The sequence below is a fragment of the Balaenoptera physalus genome, assembly GCF_965194825.1.
Source record: "Balaenoptera physalus genome assembly, chromosome: 7".
In the NCBI taxonomy this organism is placed as follows: Eukaryota; Metazoa; Chordata; class Mammalia; order Artiodactyla; family Balaenopteridae; genus Balaenoptera; species Balaenoptera physalus.
Genome location: NC_138886.1, coordinates 38,006,287 through 38,015,829, shown reverse-complemented (window position 1 = coordinate 38,015,829; position 9,543 = coordinate 38,006,287). Strand labels below are relative to the sequence as shown.

The following is a 9,543-nucleotide window of genomic DNA, read 5'->3' as shown; positions in this document are numbered from 1 at the left end:
CTTACAACTCAGTTATATTCTTGTTTAATTGAAATATAGTGGATACAACTCAATTATATTCTGACACTAACTACCAGAGTTATTACAGACCTCACAGGTTAAGGGCTCAGCCCCATAAGACTGTCCCCACTTCAGAGGCCAGCCACAAGTCTTTGGTGTCCCCAAACTACTTGCACTTCTTCCCAGATGGCTACAAATTTGAGGGTTGTTACAATACCCTTTACGTTTCATAATTCACTAGAATGACTTACAGAACTCACTGAAAGCACTACACTTACAACTACCATTTTATTATAAAAGTTATAACTTAAGAACAACTAAATGGAAGAGGTGAACAGGACAAGGTCTGGGGAAGAGAGATGCAGAGCTTCCATCCCTGTGGACTCAAGGGTGTGCCATCCTCCTGGTACATTGATTGATATGTTCATAAGCTTGGAAGCTCTCTGAGCCTCATTTTTCAGAGTTTTTATTGAGGTTTCACTAGGTGGACATGAGTGATTAAATCACTGGTCACATGCTTGAATTCAATCTTCAGTCCCCCTTCTCTCCATGGAGTTTGGGGGGGGGGCGGTGCTGAAACTTCCAACCCTGTAATAATGAGCTTGGTCTTTCTAGCATGGTCAGCCCCTCCCTGGAAACTATGTAGGGCCCCACCATGAATCACCTTGTTAGTAGAAACTCAGGTATGGTGGGAAGGGGCTTGTAAGGAATTAAAACAGACACTCCTATCAGGAAAATTCCAAGAGTTTTTGAAACTCTGTGCCAGGAAGCAGGGACAAAGACTGGATATATGCTTTATTATATCACACCATCTGAGACACATTTGTCCAATTGAGTTCAGTTGGCTACCTCCAGCTTCCTGTTAGTCACTTTGTAAAAATTAAATGCCAGGGTCTTCAATTCTAGGATCAAAATTCTCCCACTGGAAGTAATGATCTTTAAGCTCTTCCTTGACTATTCATTTAAAACACAGCTTAAATAATCCCCAGTTAAAAGCCTGAATTTGTCTCTTTTAACTACAGATGATAGGAAATGATTTCCACCACCCCAGATGGGCATTTGGGGCTTTAGTATATTAACTATTAACATTTTTATATCACCTTTGAAGTTGCTATTGTGGGGATATCAGATACTTTTATGGCCCAGAGTCTAGGTGAATATACTTCCCTGCCAGCCAGAGTAAATATCAAGTGTGTTGAGTTTTATCAAGGTGTGCACTCAGTAGAATAAGACATTGCCTTGTGCATTGAAGCAGTTTTGTTTTTAACTACAAAAATGGAACAAGAGGATAGAGATGTATAGTTACTATGCTTCAGGGCTTATATTACTTTGATTAGAAGAAATAAAAGCTACAGGAAAGATTTACTTAGGCATGGAAGGAAAATATTAGCTACGTAGATTAGATAAGTAGGTAGATAGGTAGATAGGTAGGTAGATAGATGATTTACATTTATATATACACATATATGGGCACATATAAATGCATGTATTTGAATATACAGGGAGTCAGTGAGCTTTTTTCTGCAAAGGGGTAAATAGTAAATATTTTAGGCTTTAAAGGCCACATGGTCTCTGTCACAATAACTCAACTCTGCCATTATAGTAGGAAAGCATCTATAGACATTACATAAAGGAATGGCTGTGGCTGTGTTCTAATAAAATTTTCTTTATGAACACTGAAATTTGAGTGTTATGTAATTTTCATGTCACAAAATAATATTCTTTGTTTGATTTTTTTCAACTATTTAAAAATGTAAAAACATTTTTTGCTCTCAGACCATACAAAAAGAAGCAGTGGCCATAGGCTGCTGGCCCTTGTTGTAGACAATAAAGGTTAATCTAGTGATGATATCTCTTTTCTCAGGTTGCATGATCCGAGTGAAACTTCATCAGCTTGGGACTCTAACAGGTGAGTTATCTGAATTCCACTGGACGTTAAAAGAAATCCTCATAAATAATATTATCCCTCGATCTCTCTCGCCCACTCTCACACGCTGCTCCCCTCTCTCCCTCCTCTGTCTCTATCTCATTCTTGAAAGACAACATGGGTTTAATGGCACATGTGCCCCAAATACTTCCAACATTGATTGTTCATGCTATTAATATCAAGGTAACATAGCTGGTGACAGCTTCTTTCATTGATTCATAATTCATGTCCCTGTTAAACGGTATCTGATCCAATGAGTTATACATATTTCACTCTGAATATGCTAATGTTGTCAGTTGATATCAAAAGAAAAACCACAACTTATTTCTTTCTTTACTGAGGAATTAAGGGAGAAAATGCCTCTGTTGTGGGTGCGTAGGAAATCCCAAGGCCTGGAAAATACCTCTGACTCTGAAAGATCAAATCCCGTTCAAGTTGAAATCAAACTGCCTCTTAGAGATTCTGCCCAAGTCAATGGTGGTTGTCCTATGGCAACATGGTAGTATTTCTTATATACTAGCTTCATGGAGTTTCAAGAGATAGCTTTCCTTTACAAATATATTTCAGGAAGTGGTTGTATTTTTTAAAGCAATTTTAAAAACTCTGTTTAAGTGAATAGGTTCATCAATCAGAAAGCCCAAAGGAAGGTGGAGAACAAAAGGGCAAAGTTTTTTTTCATTGTTATTAAAGCAGAGGAATAATATCTGAGGCCTGAGGCTCAATTTGTGAAGAGCATGGTCCACGGGACTCCTGTTCAAGGTAGGCAGCTGCTGAGACACTTCAAAAGATCATCTTTATTGCAGAACAATTGCCTGACCCAGTTTCCTGGTCAGCAACCTGCTTTTGTAGAAACTTCAGGAACTGATGAAAAAGCTCAGCCAAGTTAGCATGTGTACTTTCATCTGGGGCTATCGGGAGGAGAAATATGGAAAGGTTTCCAGGTCCCTTGGATTTAACACTTCCAGGTGTAGTGACACAGAAGCAAAGAATAAAACAAAAGATATGAGCATGTTTTAAAAGGCAGTATCTGACTTCTTGGCAAATGTGCTTGATGTTAGGATTTGTAGAACACAGAGGTCTTTCTGTATTCATAGTCTTTTGCCTATCAAAATATTTTGATATCATAATAAAATCCTACTGTAAAGTACATTTTGACCATTGACTAAGGATTCACTGCCTTGATATAAAAAGATATTCTTCCACCCAGTCTTGTGTCTCATTACAAAGCAACAATCCTTAGTGCATAAGCATCTAAACAATATTTTATTTGGAATTCCGGCATGCATCATAAACCTAACATAAAGAGCAACAATGTATGTTTTAATGATTTCAAAAGGGAAAACACATTTCCACAAATGGCTCTAAGTTAAGTTCCATTCATTGAATGCTGGAAAATATGACATCTTTAAGCAAAGAACTCTTCAGCTTTTTATTTTAAGCATCTGTATACTTATATTTATCAGTAAAAAGAATCTTTCAAAAGAGCTATTCAGTTTTAGAATCTCCTTATCCAGTTTTTTCGTTCTTTAGGGTAATTTTGGAAAATTTCATCTTAATTCATTTTTAGCCTTACTTGTTGTATTTGTTTCCTAGGGCTGCTATAAAAAAGTACCAAAACCAAAGTGACTGAAAACAACAGCAATCTGTAGTCTCACAGTCCTAGAGGCTAGAAATCTGAAATCAAACGGTCCACAGAGCCAAACTCTCTCTGGTGGTTCTAGGGGAGAATCCTCCCTTGTGTCCTCCAGCTTCTAGTATTTTCCAGTAATCCTTGGTGTTTCTTGATTTATAGATAGATCACTATAGTCACATGGCTGTCTTTCTCCCTGTGTTTCTTTACATGGTCTTCCCTCTGTGCACATCTGTCTCTGTGTCCAAATTTCCCCTTCTTTAAGGACACTGGTCATGTTGGATTCGGACCCATCTTAATGACCTCATTTTAACTTGATTACCTTGGTAAAGACCCTGCTTCCAAATAAGGTCACATAGTGAGATACAGAGGCTTAGGACTTCAACACATCTTTTGGGGGGGGACACAATCAACCCATGATATATTTATTGTTATGTATTTAATATAGTAATAACATTTTTGTTGTTTATATATAGAGTGTGGCTACAAAAATTCAACAGCAACAAAGAAAGTGACACTTAGTGATCCCTAAGTCATTTCCAGTTGCCTGAGGCCTTCACAGCTTGGGATGTCTGCCCACAAATGTAGCTTGGTCCAACCCATCCCAGGCAAACTGCAGGACAGAAGCAGGTCTGGATCTCTTTCTGGCAGGACTTTTCCTGAAGTTCCTAATGAAATATCTGGGCACTTATTCTGACCCTCTGTTAGAATTCACTTCTAGGCCCTCCAGGTCCCAACAGCCATAGTGATTCTACAAATGAGCTAGCACCAATGGAGCAGAGAAGTCCAGATTGCAATTACTCTACAACTCCTCTGATGACGCATCACTCCAGGCTGGCACTGTGGCATTGGGAGACAGTATGGCTCACAGACCTACTAAGCCTTCGGCATTTGAGTGTTTAGAAAATTTTGTTTCAAACAGATAAATGTTAGAGCCTAAAGCAGTGGCTCAATTTGAATCATCTGCTAAGATCTAAGATCTAAAAAAATCCTGGTTGCTGGTCCTCACTCCTGTGGGTGTAACTGAATCAGGTTTCTGTGCAGCCAGAGCACCAGCATTTTAAAAGCTTCCCATGCATTTCTAGTGTACAGCCAAAGGTGAGAACAGATGATATAGCTCAGCGCTCCTCAGACATTAACGTATCTAGGAATCACTAAAATGCAGATTCCGATTCCACAGGTCTGGGGTGGGGCTCGAGATTCTGCTTTTCTAACAGGCTCCCAAGGGACGGTAAAGCTCTTGATCCACTGACCACACTTTAGCAGCCAGGATCTAGAGAGCTAATTCTCAAAGGGGATGCACGATGGAGAAACCAGCAGAGCTATATAACAACTACCGCTGCCTGGGTTTTACCTCCAGTGCTTCTGATTGAATTGGTCAGGAGTGCTGACAGCATCGGGGCTTTTAAAAGCTTCGCATGTGATTCTGAAGTGCAGCCCAGGTTGAGAACCACTGCTGCTGAGAAAAGGCAGAAACAGTCTTGTTGTTTCCACAGATCTAACAATGTGGGCAAGTGGGCTGCGCTGGGCATCATCTTCAGTGGTGGCTACTGAGTCTGACTTCAGGGTTTGTGCAGCATCAAAACAAAGGCTGCCCAAGGAACCAGGTACATGTGCATCACAGATTTTTAAGGACAGGTGATAAGGGATCAGCAGGCAGAAGTGAGAAAGCAGACATGGCCAGTTCTGGGGGATGGTGTTCAAAGAGGTTAATTAAATCTCTTTTCATGTCAGTCAGCCGAGGCATTTCTTAGTTCAGCCTGAGAGCTGAAACAAGCTTTTGTAACAGCCGTCAGAACTGTTGGAGCAGACCCTGATCCAGAGTGAGGAAGGCTAAATATCCCACTCCCCCCACCACCAGGATGGCATGGCCATATATCCAGTATTAGTTTCTGCAGGTTGTCCCAGAATCTGATGTGGGTTGGCATTTTAGCACTCTCGGTGTGTCTGGGTTTGAACAAGAAATGGCCACTCTAGTCAAGTGGTAACCTGTGTGTTATAGGTTAAATCATGTCCTCCAAAATTCATGTGTTGAAGCCTTTACCCCCAGTACCCCAAAATGTGACTGTATTGGAGAGAGGGACTTTACAGAAGTTAAAATGAGGCTGTTAGGGTGGCCCTAATCCAGTCTGACTGGTATCTATTTAAGGACATTTGGACACACTACGAAATACAAGAAATGTAATGTACGGGCACAGAAGAAAGACATATGAAAACACATTTTAAACCTCTGCTTGAGTCACATCCACTAACATCCCATCGGTCAAAGCAGTCCACAAGGTCAAGCTCAAAGTCACAGGGGAGTATATATACTCTACCCACCGTAAAGCCATGGTAACGGCATGAATGTACCATTCTATTTAAAGGGAAGTGAAGAATTAGATTAATTTTTTGATCTACCACACTAGGTTCCATCAGTGTATTTTCAGCATTCGAGTGGCCATGGAATTGGTCTTAATAAATGAACTTTAGACTAGGGTCTTACCATCAATCATATCTAGAATACTTGTCTCTGACAGCTTTCTGTGAAGCAGTCACTTCTCATTGCTGAGCCTCAGTTTCTTTAAAAATTAGGAGTCCGTTAACTTGATTGGCAGTTACAACACAGCATCCACTTGTTTGTTTGTTTAATTAGCTGCACATATGTAAAAGGATTTTATGTTAAAATCCAGTTACTCCTAACAAATTGGAGAATCTGACTACAGTGAACATCAAAGCAACAATCACCAGAAGCAGAGTTGCATCTGCCCCTTTAGATGTCAGCCCTCTCCTGACGCCACGGTCCCCAGCAGGCAACTTCTCTCGTTAAGAATATGTGCTTGTCTCCTACTGGTATTTGAGTTTAGACCCCTCACTCTAGAGTATCCAGCTACAACATTCTGAGATTCTAAATTTAGGAAGGATAACTCCCAATACGAACTCATTCCCAATACTGCTCTTCATATAGTCTCTGTGTTTGTCAGTGTTTGGGGACAATTTCTAACCAGAACTTTTGCCCTGCACATAAGAATCGATTCTTCACCCTCTTCTTTTTTTTAATTTTTATTTATTTATTTATTTATTTATTTTTGGCTGTGTTGGGTCTTCGTTTCTGTGTGAGGGCTTTCTCTAGTTGTGGCAAGCGGGGGCCACTCTTCATCGCGGTGTGCGGGCCTCTCACTGTCGCGGCCCCTCTTGTTGCGGAGCACAGGCTCCAGACGCGCAGGCTCAGTAGTTGTGGCTCACGGGCCTAGTTGCTCCGCGGCATGTGGGATCTTCCCAGACCAGGGCTCGAACCCGTGTCCCCTGCATTGGCAGGCAGATTCTCAACCACTGCGCCACCAGGGAAGCCCTATTCTTCACCCTCTTTATTCACAATCAGAAGAGAATGCCTTCTGGTCACAAATGCTCCAGGTTTCCATGTTCTCTTAAGGTTTGAAAGTGATGGGGTGCTTGAGCTAACTTGTTCTGGGGATGGTTAGGAGCTCATCCTGAAGAGAAGCACAGGGAGAGATCTTTTCAGGGCTCTTCCCTTCCCGCACGGCTTCCTCAGTCCATCAGCAGCGTTGTCAAAAGAATCATCTTCAACCAGCTTCCCTACTGTTGAAAGCAGCTTGTCTTCTGGATGAGCTGCAGCGATGAGTGGGCTTTCAGGCATACTCTGCTACCCCACGTTTCATCACAGTGTGTCTCTCACAGAGGAGACCCTCGGAGAAGAGGCATCGGAACTCGGAAGTAAAATCACAGACAGGAGAGTGCACCCTGTAGCAAGAAGTGAGATTTAGGGCCGAGTGATGTTGTTATTGCTGTGTGTTGGTTTGGGCTGGGCAGCTGACCCAGAAAAGAGAGAAGGAAGAGGGTCCCAGGAGCAATACCTAAGAGGAAGCACGAGAACAGAGAAAAGTGAGAGAGACCCAGGAAAGCCAGAAGCACCATGAAAAGCAGGTTGAAGAAAGAATCCCTCTTTCTTTCTTTGACCCATTTGAACCCTGACTAGGACCCTTATGTGAGGGTACCCTTCCGGGAGCTAGAAATAACATTTTCAAAATCGTTTTGTGGTGAAATATATTCATAGATTTGTGTCTCATTTAATCTTTTGTAATGTCTGATCTTGTTAATTTGTTACTCTTAGGAAATCATGTTTTTACTGGACTCAGACTTAGAGGTAGAAGCCCGCAGCAGGTACAGCCTCTGTCTCTTGGCAGTCTGTTCCTGGCATTTTCCTTTGGCCTCTTTCATTCCCTTGGCCAAAAGTGTATCATATTCTGCAGGCTCGTCCTTAGTTTGCTTAGTATGCAGTTTCTTCAGAGCAATACACTGATGTTTGTGTCGCAGGAAACGTGGAGTAACAGGACACTGAATCGTGAGCACTTTGGTCCTGGGTTTCTTACCTTCTTTGCTCAGGGGCTTCCTTACGATACACTAGTAGGCATCATCTTCAGAGAGACTGAAAATTTGCAATTCTGCTAGTTCTTTTGGGCCCGAGGTGACAAGCCGCAGTAGTATTAGTCCAGGAATATCCTTCTCCCTTTTTTTAAAAAAATAATAACCAAGTTGAGAACACTCAGACTGGCGTCTGCAATGCAACCTTGAACAGATTTGTGCTCCTCTCTCCAGTTCTCCTTGGTCTATAACAGGAATGCCCCTTACCCAGTGGCAGGCAAGCACAGTTGTTTACTGGGCATCATTATCCCATTTTATACATGAAAAACAGAAGCAGAAAGAGAGATTCATTCCATAAATATTAGGTGCAAGATTTGAAACTATGTCTCTGCTGCCCCAGACCATGCTTCTTCCTCTACATGAAACAGCTGCTCTTTAGATAAATATGCAGGGTTGGAGCTAAGGCCTAAAACTCTGTTAAAACACTTCCCCAAATTCACACAGCTACTAAATAGCAAAGCTAGGATTGGAAACCAGTCTTTCTGACCCTAGGTCCTAAATTCTTCAGCTCTTGGATGACTAGGATTTCTAAATCTTCTCATGTAGTTGGGTATCAATCTGGAGCTTAAATATATCCTGGGAAGGGGATTACATAAATTTATAACTATTGAGGAAAGTAAAGGAAGAATTATTGATCTTCCCAATTAAAATGGATCCTGTTGGCATAAATGGCTCCCAGCATGCAGGTATAGATTAGGGAAAGAACCAGGAGTCTCTGTGATCATTTCAGCCTGTGTGTGGGCACGGAGGACCTGGTACTCTGATAGAGACAGAGATACTGAGGTTAGGAGAAACATCTCGGTCTGATACCTGGTGAATGGACACAGGCAAGTCATCCCAATGCAGTGGAGTAGAGGATTCAGGGTCCAGTAAGATCAGAAACCGAGAATTAGAGTGAAAATAAAGCAAAAGTGATGACAGTAACCAAAGTTGGAGAGCATTATCTCTGTACTGTTTGGTAAACATTGTGTCTCCTACTTTGTGGGTGAAGAAATTGGGGTTGAGAAAATTTAGACACCTCGCCCAGTGCCAGAGTCAGAATGTGGCTGAACCAAGATTCAAACCCCAAAATGCCTGGCTCCTCAAGTAGCGAGATGAGGGCAAGGAGCTTTCAGGAGCAGGAGGGTTCAGGTTCATCTGGGCTATTAGGAAATTTACCAACACTCAGTGAAAACAGAGGGCCAGTTGCCCTCAGCATGGCCTTACAGAGGAAGTGCTCAAAAGCCAGCATCCCACAACAGGCACATTCTGAGAGAGGAGAGAACACTTGTTTTTAAATAAAGCCATTTAAACCTCGTGCTGTGAAGACAGGAGAACAAAGCAGTAGATTCTTTACTATCTTGGGGGAAATGCTCAAATAAACTATTCAGGCAAAGGGAAGAAGGAAGAAAGGAAGGGAGAGAGGGGAAAAGGGAGGAAGAGAGGAAAGAAGGAAAGGGGGGGAGTGGAAGAGAAAGAAGTGAGGGAGGTGAAAGGGAGAATGAAAGGGGAGAAATGAAGGCAGAAAGGAAGAGATGGAGGGAGAGAGAGAAAAGAAAGAATAGAGGAATAAAGGAATTAAAGG

At 41.8% G+C, this 9,543-nt stretch overlaps 1 pseudogene across 1 annotated transcript; it reads right to left on the bottom strand.

The window, feature by feature from the left end:
- Positions 1–804: 804 nt before the first annotated feature.
- Positions 805–9,116, bottom strand: LOC309665176 (small ribosomal subunit protein eS6 pseudogene; annotated as a pseudogene). Its single transcript has 2 exons — positions 9,044–9,116; positions 805–8,213 (listed from the first exon to the last, which is right to left on the bottom strand). The product of its transcript is annotated as a small ribosomal subunit protein eS6 pseudogene (transcript).
- Between the last annotated feature and the right edge of the window lie 427 nt (positions 9,117–9,543).